The sequence below is a fragment of the Sarcophilus harrisii genome, chromosome 3 (genome assembly GCF_902635505.1).
Source record: "Sarcophilus harrisii chromosome 3, mSarHar1.11, whole genome shotgun sequence".
NCBI lineage: Eukaryota > Metazoa > Chordata > Mammalia > Dasyuromorphia > Dasyuridae > Sarcophilus > Sarcophilus harrisii.
In genome coordinates, this window is record NC_045428.1 from 294,765,978 (window position 1) to 294,785,053 (window position 19,076).

The 19,076-nt window shown below is 33.4% G+C and overlaps 1 protein-coding gene across 17 annotated transcripts in view; it reads right to left on the reverse strand.

The window, feature by feature from the left end:
- The window catches only part of ZBTB20 (zinc finger and BTB domain containing 20), a 1,022,251-nt gene that overhangs the window by 478,777 nt on the left and 524,398 nt on the right, over positions 1-19,076 (reverse strand). Inside the window, exon 2 of one of the 17 annotated variants that reach the window (XM_031963665.1) lies at positions 3,036-3,124. The exons of 15 other annotated variants lie outside the window; for them this stretch is intronic. The gene's annotated coding sequence lies outside the window, so the exon portion shown is untranslated. Of the gene's footprint in view, positions 1-3,035; positions 3,700-19,076 lie in introns of those variants that run through there. One more of the 17 variants, XM_031963664.1, reaches the window with a different exon arrangement.

The following is a 19,076-nucleotide window of genomic DNA, read 5'->3' on the forward strand; positions in this document are numbered from 1 at the left end:
ATAGCACGTGGCTGGAGAATCAAGTTCTTCTGTTTTGGGGGATTCTGAATGAAGTCTGTCTTTGGTCAGCAGTGTGCCAAGAGATATTAAAGTTCTTAACAACCAAAGGCTGCTAATGAAAACCTTCCTAGTGGAAAACATTATGTATATTGTTGCACCATCTTACAACAAACCTCTGGACTGTCCATTACAAATAATATTATCTCTGCTTAGAAGTCATGGAAATAGCACAGACACAGAAATAGACTAAGTGTAGACACCCAGACCTTTCTAGCTCCAAAAACTTCCCATTCTATAATGGAGACTACATCTTGTTGATTATAAGTTTTAAAAAAGGTCACATGGCAGCCTAATTAAAAATCTCAAACTAAATGCAAATGCCTCTCTTTGGGGAAGGGTCTGTTTAGCTTCCTTTTCTCATGTCAGGTTTGCATTGCAACTTGCAAAATGTGCAGATATATAATTATGGGACAAATGTCCTATAGAGTAGTTTTCATTCTATAGGATGTCACATTAATTTATCCTATTGGGCTAGTAACATGTACTTCCTCTATGTCCTTCCATCATATATACATATATGATTTATTTAGCTATAATTCTCTGGAGGAGGGGACACAACCTAATTGATTCTTTTTTTTTTCCTTTTCTTTTCAGTCCTCCTTATGGAAAAACTTCTCCTTCCAAGCTCTCTCCCTTCTATGAGCAACCACTTTCACTAAACTACCAAACCCTACATCTCTATCTTCTGGCCTGTTACCAAGTTGGTCAAGTTAACAAGTATTTATTGTCTACTATATTCTATGGACTGTGCCAAGTGCTGCACTATAAAGAAGACCCCCTCCCCAAAAAATCCAATAGTCCTCACAGAGCTGGTAATCTTTATCAGACTTTATTTCCTTTATTGGGAAACAACATGCAAAGCCCTTGTAAAAACAAGATACATAGAGGAAAAAAATTTCAGTTACCGATCATACTGTGGCCATATCATCTCAAAGTTGGATTTCATAAGCATCCTACTTGGCATCTCTTATTCGAACTTGTTTAGTACACAAATGATAAGCTATTATTTTCCAAATATCACCTCCACATCATGCCCCACTTTACTGATCATCTTTATTTCCAGCTATAGAATCCCTCCATCTTTATATAAAATGTACTCCCCTTTCTTTTGTCAAAATCTTTTTTTGAAGTGATGAAGAGATGGCAAGAAAAGTAACCAACAGGATTTGGTAGCTACATGTCAGTGGCAAAAAGGCAAGGAGGAGTCAAAGGGAAGCCTGAAGTCTAGAGACCATGTAACTAGAATACTGCTGCCATTAGTAAGGGCAGGGAAGTAAGGTAAAGGATCTAGTTGGATGATGTGAACTAATTAGCGCAGTTGAGGGATTATGCAGTGCTTAAGATACTGGTGGGTTATAAGGGCCAGAGGAGAGGAGAAATTCTAAATGGAGGAAAGATTTTTGAACCTGAGGTATCAAAATCACTCTATAAATCCTAGAGTATCAAACGTCTTCTGTGTTCTTAGTACAATATCTTGGGACTTTGAGAACCTTTTTTGTTCCTTCTTCATAACAGCCTTTCTATCCTTGCACCTCTCCTGTCAGTCCCTCCTCCTCCACATGCCTGACTCTTTCATCGACTCAGGAGTGACCTGCCCTGATAAGTACAATGGCCTGGGAAGTAACACTCTGGAAGTTTCTATAGAGCATTTCTGGTTAATGCTGAGGTCCTCAACTAAGGGCAATGTTAACATTTAATCAGAGAAGCTTCAGTAAATCTGGGATATCTTTCAAGGCCCCCCACTTCTGAAAAAGAACTGAGTCCTTGTCAGCCCATTAGGAGTATCCAGCAATATTTCTAACATCTTTGTGAAATACTAAAACATGTAAATATTCTTTCTATTTCTCATTTTTAGCAGCTATATCGGAATACAGAGAGAAAAAAATGCTAAATCACTGCCTGTTTTAAAAGAAAAAAATTAATTTTAAGCAATGAAAAACTATAGAACTTTAACAAAAGAATACTTTTAATTGCAGACAGAAATTAGAAGATGTTTGACTTGGACTTGTAGAAACTGTGGCAGCCAATGGGGCATATATTAAAAAGAAATACCAAGTTTAATTAGTCTTAAGATATTGTACACGGTGGCCCTACCCTTCCATACCTAGTTTGTTACTCATTAGGTAACATCTTTTTCAATTCTTTTTCAATTACCCCTTCTCTTTCTCTCTTCTCCTTTGCTGTCATGACAAGCCAATGGGGAGAATGACAGACAGATGCAAACAAGGTTTGGGTAATTACAGCACTGTGGCTGGTTGTTGTTTGAACATCATTTTATTTCTTCCAATCAAACAGGTCTTTGGACTTCACAGCCCTGTATTTCAGATGGAGGCGATGCTGATTATATTATGACATTACAACACAGACTGGCAGATCAGACAAAGTAGATTTCACTCAGTAATTAAACTGCAGTATCTTTCATCTAAAGTCCAGGACAGGATTAATCGAAAGGTAGCTCTTTAACATTCCGATTAATGCAGGGATATGAAGAGTGAGCCTAGAGATTCCTGATTTGATGCCTAGTCCGGCATCTAGCTGGTAGGTGACTTTGCATTTGTCTAACTTGCAAAAATAACATCAGATGGCAAGGTTACACCCTTATCTGTTATTTTTATCTGAAGGAAATAAAAACTGATGTGAATACTGTCATGTCCATTACTTTCTTTTTTTCATTTTTAATTAGGAAAATGCCTATTAAGAGGGCCTGTTTCTCCCAAATCCCACAACATTTTATGAATGGCTTCCCACAATTCCGCTTAGCAGTGGACTCTAATGGCCACACCTTCTCTTGCCTTTTCATCAGCATGTCCCAATTTGAATAGTTGATTGGCCCAAGCTGTAGCTTCTCAAGTAGCTGACAATTCTTATCAGGAGAGGCACAATACACTGATTTAAAGTGGGATTTTGTTTCAATAGCTGTTTTCATATTCACTGTATCCTCAAATTCTTTGCAAAGTAAGGAATTAGATACTTACAGTGTTCTGGCTATTCTAGTGAAATATCAACCTCCTCTCTCCTCCCCAGTCAGGCAAAGGAAAGGAAAATGGGGCCTGGTAGGCAAGTCCTAAATGGAATGATAAAATGGTCACAAGCTCATTCTGTTATCCTTTGTATAAAAATAATGTTCCAGTTTCTTTGTGAGAATTGGAGGGCTAACAGTGAGAATTAACAGTATACTTCCATCAGAAAGACCAAACGACAATAAAAATTCAACTCAAGATGCACTTATGAAATGTCTGCTGTAAGATTGACCCATCTAATAATAGTGAAAGTAAAGAGTTAGTGCCTGGATTCAATGTATGAGCAATTCTCTAGGGGAATACTAGATAACTTAAAAATTAGAAGGATTCCTAAACTTAGTAATGGGTGACTGATAAATTTGATAACATACATTATTTTAAGAAGATATTCTTATTTGACAAAAAACTTATGGGAACAGTAGATAACAATTTGGAACGAATTAGGTTTAAACTAATACGTTATACCAAATATCATAATAAGCTCTTACTGGCCGTTTAGTTCTTTACTGGATTTTGGATATATAAAAGGTCATAACATTAAAAAAAACTAGAAAAGAATGAGATCAGTTATTTATTTCCATAGCTATGCTAAGAGAAGAATTCCTAATTGAACAAAAGATTGAGATAAAAAAATGAACTAAACTATTCAATTACTTGAAATTGAAAAGCTTTTATACAAATAACCAGGATAGGAAGAAAAGCTGTTTGCACAAAAAAAAAAAATCTGTAAAAGGACTTGATATTTGAAATTATATATATATATATATATATATATATATATATACATATATATATGTATAAACACACACACACACACACACACACACACACGGAAAGAGAAAGACAGAGAGAGACAGAGACAGAGACACAGAGAGACAGAGACAGAGAGAATTAGATCAAATATCCAGAAACAAGAGCCAATCCTTGAAGAATAAGTAGTCAAACAATATGAATAAACTATTCTAAGAAGTACAAACTATTATCAAAAATTAGAAAGACTCTTCCAAGTCACAAATAATAAAAGAAATACAATAAAAAACCCTGAAGTTTTATCTAACATCCAGAAAACTGACAAAGTAGACAAAAGAAAAGAAATAGTCAATGTTGGGGAGGTTATTAAAAAAAACAAACAAACAGGTGTGTTAGTATACTATGGTACAGCCATTATGGAAAGCAATTTCTAATTAAACTAAGAAAGTAGCTAAAATGTTTATAATTCTTGATAAAGAAATCCCTGCTTAAGTATATATCCCAAGGAGATCAAAGATAAGAAAAGTCTCATATATATGAAAATATATTTTGGGGAAAGAAAAGATGTAGAAACCAAAAATATACCAGTTCAATGGGAAATGGTTAAACAAATTCAGGTACATGAATATAATGGAATATTACTATATGGTAAGAAATTGTGAATATACTCAATACTAAGAAGCAAGAAAAGATATATGAATTGATGAAGAATAAAATAAGAATCAAAAAAAGCAACACACGCATCAACTATGTACCAAGGTACTAAAAACAGCAGCAACAACAAAACTGAATGCTGTAAAAATATGTGCAAGAATGAACTCCCCCCCCCCTAAAAAAAATAAGAAAATGTACCTCCCTTCCTTCTTTTGCAGAGGGGCAGGGATTATGTGTGTGAAACTTTGCATATACTGTTACAATGGCTAACTTATTTGGTTTGTGTTGGTAGACTACCTTTGTTTTTCTTTTTTGTCAATTCTTTGACAAAAGCTAGCTTAGGAAGAAATAGGGGATAGGTATATTTAGATGTAATGGTAATATAAAAATAAAATATTATCTATTTTAAATTAAAAGGCTATCTTAGGAAGAAATAGGGGATAGGTATATTTAGATATAATGGTAATATAAAAATGAAATGTTATCTATTTTAAATTAAAAGGATTCCAAGTAAGTTTACTAACTTCAAAAAGGTTAAGTGGAAACAATACCCCATTAGGAAAAAATACCCTGAATTCAAATTCTTCTTTCAATATTAACTAAGTAAATAAAGCAGCTTATTTATATTTGTACTAAAGCAGCTAGGTGACAGAGTAGTTTGAATTTTGGACTTGGGAGCCAGAAGACTGAGTTCATGTGGGACCCCAGACCAGGCATTTAACCTCAGCCTGCCTCAACTTTCTTATTAGTACAATGGGAATAATAGCACCAACCTCAGAGGGTAATTGCAAGGGTGAAATGAGCTAATATTTGCCAAATGCTTTGTAAATGAAATGTCATATAAATTTTAGTAATGATGATGTCATGACCTTGAATAGATGTCAAAGGAGTATAGTGGAAAAAGCACCAATATTATAGTTAGACGACTATAACTAATTAGCTAACAGCAAGCCTGGACACATCACTCAATTTTTTTTAAGGATCTGTCTCATCATCTCTAAGCCAGTAGAGATTTTGCTAGATAATTTCTTAAGTCCTTTTCCACTCAAAAATTCTAGGATTTTTTTTAACCTCTCTGAGATTCAAACTGTAAAGGACTTGCTTTTCTGGACAGAATTGTGAAAGGCATGGAAGAAAAGAAAAAGAAACTTCCATTTGCTCCAAAATGCCTTTTAAAAGGCAAAAGGCTTTTCCAGAACTGGAGGCCAAATACTTGAAAAGAAGATGATTCTAAAAAAAGATGGAAGGTATGGAGGGAAATTGTAAAGAGTTTTATAAAGTCTGAAATCAGGAAGATAGATGCACAGAAAAGAAATTCAATGGACTAGAATGGCAGGAAAACCAGGCATCTCCCAAGGACCTTCAAGAACTCAAATTAGCTTTGGTGATCAGAAGTAATTAACAATAAATGCTAGTTCAATACCCAAAAGGCTATCAAACTACGCATACCCTTTGATCTAGCAGTGTCTCTACTGGGTCTATAATCCAAAGAGATTATAAAAAAAAGGTAAAATAACCACATGTGCAAAAATATTTTTAGCAGCTCTTTTTGTAATGGTAACTACAAATGGAAACTGAGTGGATGCCCATTAGTTGTGGAATGGTTGAATAAGTTATGGTATGTGAATGCAGTGGAATATTGTTTTATAAGAAATGATCAGCAGACTGATTTCAGAAAAGCCTGGGGAGACTTATATGAACTGATGCCAAGTATGAAGAAAAAAGAGAATAATTGATTACAGAAACAACAAGATTATATGATGATCAGTTGTGATGGACTTGGCTCTTTTCAACAATGAATGGTTCAGGGCAATTCCACTCTTCTTGTGATGAAGAGAGCTGTCCATGTCCAGAGAGAGGACTATAGGGATTGAATGTAGATGACAACATATTTTCATCTTTGTTGTTGTTATTGTTGTTTACTTGCTCTTTTTTTCTCACTTTCCCTTTTGATTTTTTTTATATAGCATAACAAATGCAGAAATGTGTTTAGAAGAATTGCACATGTATAACCTATATTAGATAACTTGCTTTCTAGAAGAGGGAGGTGGGGAGGGAAGGAAAAAAATTTGGAACACAAGATTTTGCAAAGCTGAAGGCTGATAATTATTTTAGCATGCATTTTAAAAAAATAAAAAGCTATTATTATTTAAAAAAAACAAATTGGAAAAAAAAGGCTTTTGAAACCTAAGAGGTAGATACAACATCATGTTCAACACACTTAGCAAAAATTCAACTGTGGAACCATATATTTCATGGTGTTACCCAAAATGGAAGTCTGTGAATGTACAAATAAAAGATCAAGAAACAAAAATTGTCTCTACTGATAATTCACTTTTTGAAAAATCTCTTGATAAATATGGAATTATCTGCATTGAAGAATTCATCCATGTGACCTATGTTGTTGGTTTGCACTTCAAAGAAACCAACAACGTCCTGTGCTCCTTCAAATTATCTTTTCCATAGGGGAGAATGAAGAAAAAGACCATCTTTTGTGAAGATGGTTTTGCTGGTAACAAGGGAAGACCATATCAACAAACTTAGGAGAAGAATGAATTCAATGAGTTTACCATGCTTATTTTTTTTCTAGTGATCTATTAATGAAAATTTCTGTGTCTAAAAAGGGGAATAATTATACTTTAACTTCTTGAAGTTATAGAAACTGAGGTGATAATCTGTTGAATTCTTTGAGTTCACTGCAGGCTCTAAAATCTGTGGTTATACGAACTAAAGTGATGGGTAAATGTGACTTTTTCACAAATGTTCAACAGTAAAGCATTTATTGATTGATTATTATCTTCCAGGCACTGTGCTAAGTGCTCATAATACAAAGAAAGAAGTGGGAAGGTGGGTAGAAGCCCCTGCCTTCAAGGAGCATCTTTAAGGTGGAAAAATAAATAAGCCAGGAGTCAAGAAGCCTAAAGTCTAGATCTGGCTCTTGCTATAACTTGTATGATATTGGATGTCACTTCATCTTTGTGGTCTTCACTTTGTTTGTAAAATAAGTGAGCTGAATTAAATGATTTCTAAGACTTTCTCTTATGGTCCATGGTTCTATGATTCTTTGATAGTCATGAAGTAAACAATAACATGGACTAATTAGAGGAGGAAAAAATCTACCTGTGTTACCAAAAAGTCAAAACTATAGAATCATTAAGAAACAGGGAATAATGGAGAGAAAACTGACCTGAACTAAGTTCAGGTACCGCTTCTGATACATACTGACTTATGTGACTCTGAGTATGGTAATTAATCTATAAATTTCTGAACAATTCCTAATGTGAATTGGTAGAGATTTCCCTTTCCATGAGCAAGAGTTCCTAAACATAAATGAAGTTATACCTTCCCTGTACCAAAAAAAAAAATTTTTTTTTCATTTATTTATTTATTGCAACTAGAATGAGATGACAAAATGTCACTTACTAGAGATCTTTAACAGAGTATTTATTTTTGAAGATTAACATATAAATTTGAAATTTAATGGATTACTCTTACCCTTAGCAATTCCATTGTTAAGCACTTTTTCCCAGGAGGTCACACAGGTCTGCCCATAAATGACAGAATATACAATGTCGTACTTCTTATGATAGCAAAGAATAGAAACAAAGTAAATGCCCATTTGTTGTGGAATGACTAAACAAATTATGGTATATATTTATAATAGGATATTACTGTTCTATAAGAGAGAATGTGTTTTAGAATATTAGGGAAACATAAAAAGACATATGAAGTGATGTAGAATGAAGGAAGCAGAGTCAGGAAAATTATATACACATTGACTACAGAAGTATAAATATAAAGAATAACAATAAAATGAGATAAATAATGTGTAATTACAAAGAACAAGCTTAACTATAAAGAAAAGATGATCTAAATGTTCATGTGAAGAAAATAGAGAAAGGGCTGTTCAATGAATTGGGTGTATAATTAAGAAAACTAGAAAACAGGCACATTAAAATCCCTCAATTAAACATCAAATTAGAAATTCTAAAACTCAAAGGAGAGATTAGTAAAACTGAAAGAAAACTAATCAACTAATAAATAAAACTAAAGGGCTGATTCTGTAGAAAAAAATACAATAAAATAGATAAACCTTTGGTTAATTTTATGGAGAAAGAGAGAAGAAATCCAAATTACCAGTCTTAACAATGAAAAGGGTAAATGCACTAATGGAGAAGAAATCAAAACAATAATTAGGATCTATTTTGCCAAACTACATGCCAATAAATCTGAAAATGTAAGTAAAATGAATGAATATTTACAAAAATATAAATTGCCCAGTTTAAGAGAAGTGGAAATAAAATACATAAATGACCCCATTTTAGAAGAATTTGAACAAGTCAATAATGAACTCCCTAAGAAAAAATTCCTAGGGCAAGATGGATTTACAAGTGAATTCTATCAAACATTTAAAGAACAATCAATTCCAATAGCACACAAGGAATCCTATTAAATTCCTTTTATGACATATTTGTGGTACTGATATCTAAAACAGGAAGAGCCAAAGCAGAGAGAGAAAATTACAGACCAATCTCCCTAATGAATAGCAATGCAAAAATTGTAAATAAAATATGAACAAAAAAAATTACAGCAGTTTATCACCACAATAATATATTATGACTAGGTAAGTTTTATGCCAGGAATTCAGGGCTGGTTCAATATTAGGAAAATTATTATAAATGTCACATACCATCAATAACAAAACCAACAGAAATCACATACGATTATCTCAATAGACACAGAAAAAGCTTTGAACAAACTATAACATAATATTTCTATTAAAAAAACACTAGAGAGCATAAGAATAAATGGGGTTTTCTGTAAAATGATAAGCATTATCTATAGGGGAAATAAAGCAGAAGTCTTCCTGATAAGATCAAGGGTGAAAAAAGGATACCCACTGTCACCACTATTACGCAATATTGTGCCAGAAATTTGAGCTTTGGTGATAAGAGAAGAAAAAGAAATTAGAATAGGAAATGAGGAGACAAAACTATCATTCTTTAGAGATGATATGATGGTATACTTAGAGAATCCTAGAAAATCAACCAAAAAAATTCTTGAAATAATTAACAAATTTAGCAAAGTCACAGGATAAAAAATAAAGCCATATAATCAGCACATTTATTACTAACAAAGCTCAGTAGCAAGAGAGAGAAAGAGATAACCATAAACCATATAAAAAATTTGGGAATCTATTTGTCAAGACAAACCCAGAAACTATATGAACACAATTACAATTTTCACATAAATAAAATCAAATCTAAACAACTGGGAAAAAATCAATTGCTCATGAGTAGGCCAAGGTAATATAATAAAACTGTCAATTCTACCTAAATTAGTTTACTTATTCAAGCCATACCAATCAAACTACCAAAAATTACTTAATAAAGTTAGAAAAAATGATAAGAAAACTCATCTGAAAGAACAAAAAGTCAATAGCATCAAGGGAATCAATGAAAACTGAATGCAAAGGAAGGTTGTCTGCCTGTACCAAATCTAAAATTGTATTATAAAACAACAATCATCAAAACTATCTGGTATGGTTAAGAAATAGAGAGGTGGAGTAATGGGATAGATTAGGTACATAAAACATAATAGTCAATGGCTACCGTAATCCACTGTTTAATAAACCCAAAGACTCCAGCTTCTGCATAAGAACTCATTATTTGACAAAAAACACTGGGAAAATTGGAAAATATAATGTCAGAAATCACATATAGACCAACATCTCACACGGTATAACAAGACAAGGTCAAAATGGATACATGATTTAGACATAAAGGGTGATGCCAAAAGCAAATTAGGAAAGTAAGAAATACTTCACTTGTTAGATTTGTGGAGAAAGAAAGAATTTATGACCAAAAAGAGAGAGAACATTGTGAAATGCAAAATGTGTAACTGTGATTACATTACATTACAAAAGTTTTGTAACAAACAAAACCAATGCAACCAAGATTAGAAGGAATTAGAAAGAAAGCAGAAAGGTGGCAAACAATTTTTACAGCAAGTATTTCCAATACAGGCCTCATTTCTCAAATATAGAGTCCTGGTATTTTTTTTTTAATTAGTTATTCATGTACTGGACTACATGTCAGTTAGGGGAGGGGGTAGGAGGAGAAGGGGAAAATGTGGAACAAAAGGTATTACAAGGGTCAATGTTGGAAAAATTACCCATGCATATGCTTTGTAATAAAAAAATAAATAAATAAAATAAAAAATTAGCTACTTTTAATTTATGAAATAAAACAAACATTTCCATAACATGTATAACAAAAAATGATTGTACATATAACTGCAAATTTATTATGTATAAGTTACTATTCCTTTTAAATATATAACAAAGTTATTTATGATGTAAATTTCTTTTTTTCTATCCTCTCTCCCTCCCAGAGATGACTACAATTATACACAAATAGGTTTACATGTGTAAAATTATTCTATACATATTTCTATCTACCAGTTCTCTGTATGCAAAAAGCTAATTTGAGTATTTAAAAGTCAAAATGACTTATTTGTTTAAAGTCATTCTTTAAAATAATACTATTGTTACGGTATACAATATTCTATTGGTAATGTTCATTAGGCTCTTCATTATTTTGTTCCTAGTCCTATATTATGAACATTTCAAATTTTATATCTCACAAGTATTTCAAGCTCAAGATGTTCAAGATGGAATTCATTACCTTATCCTCCCGAAACCATACTTCTTCCCAATATTTTTAGCACCACCATGCTTCCAGTTACCCAATCAAAGTTATCTTCAACTTCTCATTCTCTCTCATAAACATATTCAATCACTTGTGAAATCTTGGTGATTCTACTTCCCCACCATTACCTATTTGATCCTTCTTTTCTCTCCTGTGCAATGACTATACTGTAGCTCTTCATCATCTCTTATTACTACAGAAGGCCATCCCTCACTCTTCAGTGCAATCTACCCTACATAGTGATTCTCCTCAAACTGCAACCATTCCCAATAAGATCTGGAGTGAAACAAGGTTGCCCACTATCACCATTACTATTTAATATTGTATTAGAAACGCTAGCTTTGGCAATAAGAGCTGAGAAAGAGATTAAAGGAATAAGAATAGGCAATGAGGAAACCAAATTATCACTCTTTGCCGATGATATGATGGTATACTTAGAGAACCCCAGAGATTCTACTAAAAAGTTATTAGAAATAATCCACAACTTTAGCAAAGTTGCTGGTTATAAAATAAACCCACATAAGTCATCAGCATTCTTATATATCACTAACAAAATCCAACAGTCAGAGTTACAAAGAGAAATTTCATTTAAAGTAACTACTGATAATATAAAATATTTAGGAATCTATCTGCCAAGGGAAAATCAGAAACTTTATGAGCAAAATTACAAACCACTTTTCACACAAATTAAGTCTGATCTAACCAATTGGAAAACCACCAGGAGCCTGATCAAAGATGGAAAGTCTCTCTTCTAGTCCTTGTTGGGTCTTATATAATCTATTATAATTACATCATGGTATTGTCAATCTTGTAGAATAGGTGTTAACTTTGTAGAACTACATTAAGTACTAAGTACATGTACTAAACTAGAGAACTATTAATCATCATGCTAAACTAGATAACCATTGTCTTATCAATTCCTCTTAATTTATATATTTATTTCTGTATATTATCTTCCCTGAAAGATATATTTTTTAATCTTGATATCTGCCGTGTCTTTCAGAATGTCTGTAACTTAGTAGGCATTTAAAAGCTTTTTAATTGATTGATGCTCTTTCCTTTTAATCCTTTGTTATAAGAGATGGCTTCTCAGATAAGAGATGAGAGAGGACAGAGTAGGAAGGTTCTACATATATAAATATATATTTAACAATAAAATTTAAAACTTAAAGATTAAAACAATTGTTAAATGGATGCTTCTTAAGTGCTCAAAACATTATTTTTAAAGTTAATTCTTTCCCCTAAAGTCCCATTTTCACTACAAATTCACTTATTCAACCTTTTCATAAAAGTGGAAAAATAAAATGCAGTTTAACCTCTTTTCAGAGGATTATAGATTCTGAATTATTGGAATCTGAAATAATTAGGTTTTACTATAATTATATATATACTTTAGCTTATAAACTAAGCTATTTACAAGACCTTTACTCCAACCCATTGTCACAGTCATTCTACTCACTACTTAAAGGAGAAAAACAAATTTGTGCCTTTTGTAAAAATTCATTTCCTAAGGATAAAAAAAATAAAGAACAAGAAACTAGGGAATTTAGAAGAATATTTGTATAACTATGCTAAAAAATAAGGGTTTACTGTCCCAGGGCTCTAAGTCAGCTGTCAGTTTTGTTTCTCAATACATAATTTAGTTCAAGAAATTTCAATCAAACACAATTCAGTTAAATTCAATTCAATAAGTATTCATTAGTAACATAGCTAATATGGAAGGTATGATAATACTAGCAATAACATCTAGTTTGTCTTCAAATACAACTATTTCCTTAATGATTAATAATTTAGTCACCAATGATAAATCTGACTTTTGGCTTTGTAAGTACATGTGTAAAGGGCACATTTATTGAGGTTAGATTTATTGTTAACTAATGCTTTTATTCTATCAAAATTGTTAAAAGCTTTGCAGAGATCAATAAATCCTTTAAGCACATTGGAACTGATTTTTTCTCTTTAAAAGCATTTTAGAATAAAATCTTTAACAAAGTTCATACACCTAAGCTGGTAAGAAACATAGCTGGTTGTGGGGAGGGGCACAATTGATAAATTAATGTGCTAAAAACCAACCTCTGAAATGTAATCTACTCTGAATCCACTGGGTCATTTCTATCTCCATCTTACAAGAAAACTCTAAGAATTCCAAAGAAGAAATCTCTCAAAGAACTGGTCTTTAGTTCGGCATTAAATATTAAATCACTGATCTGCAAGTGTTTATTGAGTGTTTATTATCGATAAGGTGCTAGTAATTTTAATTAGCATAAAATAACCCCTTGGGACCTGGCATATTAGGTGTTTAATAAATGTTTAAAATGGCAAATCTTTTCATATCTTCCTTATCTAGAAGGATAGAATAGAAACAATCCTTACTGTCTATAATCCAAAAAGGCCATTCTCTAGGCAACTGAGTAGGAGATGGAAGTCCAGGCTGAAGAGTTCCCATAATTTCCATCTGTTCATTTACTTTTTTTAAATCAGTCAACATCCTCCATTTTCCAGATTTTTTTTTTTTACAACAAATACAAGGGAATTTCAAGGACTCAGAGAAGGTTGTGAGTATCCTTGGTCAAATTGCTCCCATATTATATCTAATAAGGCCTGAATTTTTTTCACTAGCTAAGGGCCACTGTTCTATCCACAGTGGTGCTCTGGAGGGCCTCAGGATCAGTCAGAGTCAGGATCAGTCAAAGTCCTTAGTTTTTAGGAGGAGAAGTGAAGGAAGCAGGTAAGCTGCCACTTGGCTCATCAAAGATGAATCCTGGACTCTGGAGTCTGGAGCCTAAAGTTTTCTGTCCTCAGTGAACTGTGGCAGAGAGACTCTGACCCTCTCCCTCAGCCCTCCAATCCTTGCCTATGATTACCTTACCAAAACACATTCAGCAAGGGCCAATCTTGAAGAGAACCATCACATCACCATATCATCTAAGTATATGTTTATAGAATCATTATCTCACACTGAGTAGGTACTTAACCTTAAGCACCGTGATGTCTTTAGATTTAAGTACACCTTTTCAGAGGTCCAACTCTCTACAAATGTTTACTGTCTAACTACAGAGAAAGACATCAATACATAAAAAATTAAGTAATTAAAGAAGATAACTGTTTAATGCAACAGGATATAGTATATGACAGTGAGTAGTACCAAATGTATGAACAGGCATTTACTATAAACATGGGAGACACTACTATGGGGCAGAGGATTTGAGAGGAAAGAGTTATTTTATGAAAGATGGGTATGATTTGAAAGGACTGGGTAGAAATAGGAGAATTTTTTCCAGCAGGTATGAACAAATGCATCTTGTGAGTAAACAATATGAATATAGTTAAGCCATGTTTATAAGACTGTGGTTTGGCCCATTTGGCTGAAACAGAGGATGAATAGTTGGCACTAAGGTGAACAATATAGGTTAAGGACAGATTGTGACAAGTCTCGAATGCCAGGAGACACTCTAGGATTTGATATAATTTCTTTTTGGTTTGATGTTCATTGTTACACAGTGTCCCCAAAATCTTTGGTTGTGAAAGTTTAAAAATACTTTAAGATATTGAGGATATTATAGCACGTGACAATTTACAAATCTCTTTACTCATAGTTATCATATATAGTAGGTCACAGAGGTATTATCTTCCTATTTTAAAAGTAGAAAAATTGAGGCTTGCTCAGTTAATTGACTGTTTCAATGTTACAGGGCTTCCAGGAGGCAAAGCTGGAATATACCAGACACCCTAAATCTAGTTCTCTTCTTATTAGGCTATACCACCTCACCTCTTAAATTTTAAAGCATTCTCTAAGTTAATTTTAGTAACACCCTCTGTAAAATAGAAGTATTCACAAATATAGAGAGGAGACAAATGGTGGAGAGAGGAAGGAAACATATTATGTGCTCCTTATATTTTATCCTGTGATACCCTTTCCTCATTCCCTACTTTCCTATGAAGTTAGAGATGAAAATGAAGAAGCAATACCTATACTTTATATTAACCAAATCTCTAAATTTATGCTAAGCTAAAGATCGTGACTGAGACAATAAGCACTTCTAAATTGTAAAGAGAGCCGCACTACATAGATACTACAATGTCAAAGAAAATCTTCTCTGGTAAGGGAATTTTTGGTCTTAAGTTTCTCCACAAATTAGCAATATATGCTCAGTTTATGGAGTTTCCTTGTCACTTATTCATTAATCTAATAGAAATGATAGGAAGCTTGACTTTGAAGGAAAATTTTGGGAGAAGGCAGTAATAAAAAGAGCACTAAGCTTAGAGCCAGATAACATAGATTTGAATCATTGTTCTGAGATTCACTCTCCAGTTCTGTAAACTTAAATGTTGGTTATTTTATCTTGCTGTGCCTCAGCACAGATGAGGTGAAATAATTCATCTATAGCCCAATAGTTAGTAAGCAATTCCTGGGGCCATTTCCTTTCCAGGCTCTGAAGGTGAGAAGAGAAGCCCAAAATTCCTTTAACTGTAAGTCTTGTTGTGCTTTCTATCTCCTGCTGAGAGAAGGAAGCAAGAGGCCATACTGGGAGGGCTTTCATCTGTCCCAAACGCCATCCCATGGCCTTATGGCAATGAGTTCCATATGTGTGAGAACAAACATTCTTCTGTCAGCCTGACTTTCCAATTAACAAGAGGTGAACCACTGATGGAAGCAGGAGCACCCTACACTTTGGCCTCAGGCCTAACATCTCCTGCTGTATCTGTCTCCTGAGGGAAAAAGAAACTTGTTGGGAGATGGGACATATTTCCTTTGCAGTATAGGTTCTATTTCTGTCCACGCCCTTTACCTATAAATCTCCAATCTTCATAGAGAAGAGGAAGAGGGAAGCAGTGCCTCCCTTCTCATAATGCCTTTGCCTCCAGGCTGATCTCCATCCTGCACGGGGAAGAGGAGAGATGCCCTCCTTTCAGTCATGAACTTTTTCACACCTCCTTATACCCTTCACATCTAGAGTGAACCCTTGTATATAAACATCCCACACCCAATCTCCACATCCTCATCATCTGATTCCTTCTTTCCATCTTCTTTGAATTTAACTCTACTATAGGGCTCTCTGCTAAGCTATGCTATGTTGCCTCCTCAAATCTCTGATACAGAGGTAAACTTCCATATCAATATAACTGTCCAGAAAGAAAAATGAAAAAGTCCAGAAAAGAGGAAATAAAACCTTCTGAGAAACTCTGTTTTCTCATGCATGATTCCAAGGGAAGTATCTTACAAGTCAGTCCTTTATTGTGAATGGGAGACCAAAAAAATTTTTTTCTTTGAAGATTAATGGAAAAACCTTTGTTGAAAAGTTCAAAAGTAGATTCAAAATGTTCAAAAGTTCCCCAAATTTCTCAATAGCAGCAGCTTATTTATTCCTCACCCTTTCTTTCCTTAAAAATAAGGAGCTGTATAATTACAAAGCATAATTAATAATAATAGCAACAATTACTGCAAGTACAACAGAAATAATGATAGTAAGCACCATGGGCTCAGATCCCCATAGTTACACAGAATGAGAATCCATCCTAGTGTTCTCAAGACCAGGCAGCAGCCCAAAAAATGAAGGAAAATTAAAATATTAAAAACTCAACAATAACACTTGCAACATAACTTTTCCAACGTTCCCAAGAGTAGAGCTAGATAACATAAATTAATAAGCTTAAATACCTGTTGCAAAAAAATTCTGGTCTCATGGATCAAGTCAGACTACAGAAAAGAAGAGTCACATGAAGCCTTTAATGCCTGGAAGAAGGTTGCATCATTAATTAATTACTGCATGTACCCAGTTCCATTTCAAGTTAAGCATTATTTTTATATTTTGTTTCTTCTCATCTATTCTGCAATCTAACTAGACCAAGACTTAGGCTTTCCCCATTGCCAAATACAGCAGATGCTGACAACCTTAGGTCTTGGATTAGTAGGACATAAATGTGCACACTTCTTAAGATAATGTACATCTTAAAGGCACATAACTCATTAAAAGAAAGATTTGATAAAATGGAAAAAGAAAACAACTCCCCCAAAAAAACAGAATTTGTGAAATGGAAAAAGAAAATAACTCCTTAAAAAACAAAATTTGTGAAATGGAAAAAAATTCCATAGAACAAAACAACTCATTTAAAAATTCAATTGGACAAATACAAAAAGGAATAAAAAAGTAAATGAAGAAAATATTTCACTAAAATTCAGAACTGAACAAATGGAAATGAATGACTCAATGAGACAGTCATGCAAAACCAAAAAAATGAAAACATAGAAAAAAAATGTAAAATACCTAATTGGGAAAACAACTGACCTGGAAAATAGATCTAGGAGAAATAATCTAAGGCTTATTGGACTGCCTGAAATCCATGATGAAAAAAAGAGCTTAGATACTATTTTTCAGATAATAATCAAAGAGAACTGCCTGTATGTCATAGAATCAGAAGGTAAAATAACCATTGAAAGATTTCACTGAACATTTCCCGAAAGAGACTCCAAAATTAAAACCCCAAGGAATATCATGGATAAATTTCAGAACTATTAGACCAAGGAAAAAAATATTACAAGCAGAAACAATTCAAATACAGAGGAGCCACAATAAGGATTACTCAGGACCTAGCACCTTCCACTTTAAAGGATCAAGGGGCCTGGAATCTGATATTCTGAAAGGCGAAGGAACATGAAATGCGACCAAGAATAAATTACCTTGCTAAACTGAGCATTTTCTTTCAGGGAAGAAGATGGACATTCAAGGAAACTGGTGAATTCCATTTATTTCTGATGAAAAGACTATAGCTAAACAAAAAAATGGCCTCTAAATATAGAACTCAAGAGAAGCTCAAAAAGGTAAAAAGAAAAAAAAATTCTTGAGAATTATTTCTGTTATGGGTATACATAGAAAATACTTGTATAATCTGATTTTACTGTTATAATTAATATAAAAAAGAAACTAAAGGTGGAAAGAGGATTATAAGAGAAAAAAAGGGGAAAGTGGAGGTAAAATGAGGGAAATTATAACTCAGGAAGAGGCAAAGAAAACCTATTATAATTGAGGGAAAAAAAGGAGGGTGACAAATGTTGTGTGAATCTTACTATCATCAGATTTGGCTCAAAAAAAGAATACTAAATATATTGGGTTTCACCGAGAAACTTCTCTTACCTTATAGAAAAGTAGGAGGGGAAAGGGAAAATGGAAAGGGATAGGCTAAATAGAAGGGAAAACAGAAATAGTAGGGGAAAGGTATAAGAAAGGAGGGGTCTCTAAAGGGGGAGAACTGCTTGTGGTAAGTAGTGCATATCAGTTAAATATTGGGGATGAGAGAAAGGGGAAAAGGAAAAAGAAAAATATAATTCGGGGTTAATAAGATGGCAGGAAATACAGAATTAGTAGTTTTAAATGTAAATGTGAATGGGATGAACTCTCCCATAAAACATAAGCAAATAGCAGACTGGATTAAAAGCCAGAATACTACAATATGTTGTTTGCAAGAAACACATTTAAAGCAGAGTGATACATACAGAGTAAAGATAAAAGGCTAGAGCAGAATCTATTATGCTTCAGTTGAAGTAAAAAAAGCCAGGGTAGCCATCCTGATCTCAGATCAAGCAAAAGTAAAAATTGATCTAATTAAAAGAAATAAGGAAGGAAACTATATCTTGCTAAAGGGTACCATAGATAATGAAGTAAGATCAATATTAAACATATATGCACCAAGTAGTGTAGCATCTAAATTCCTAATGGAAAAGTTAAGAAAATTGTAAGAAGAAATAGACAGCAAAACTATAATAATGGGAGATCTCAACCTTGTTCTCTCAGAACTAGATGAATCAAATCACAAAATAAATAAGAAAGAAGTTAAAGAGGTTAATAGAATACTACAAAAGCTAGATATGATAGATCTTTGGAGA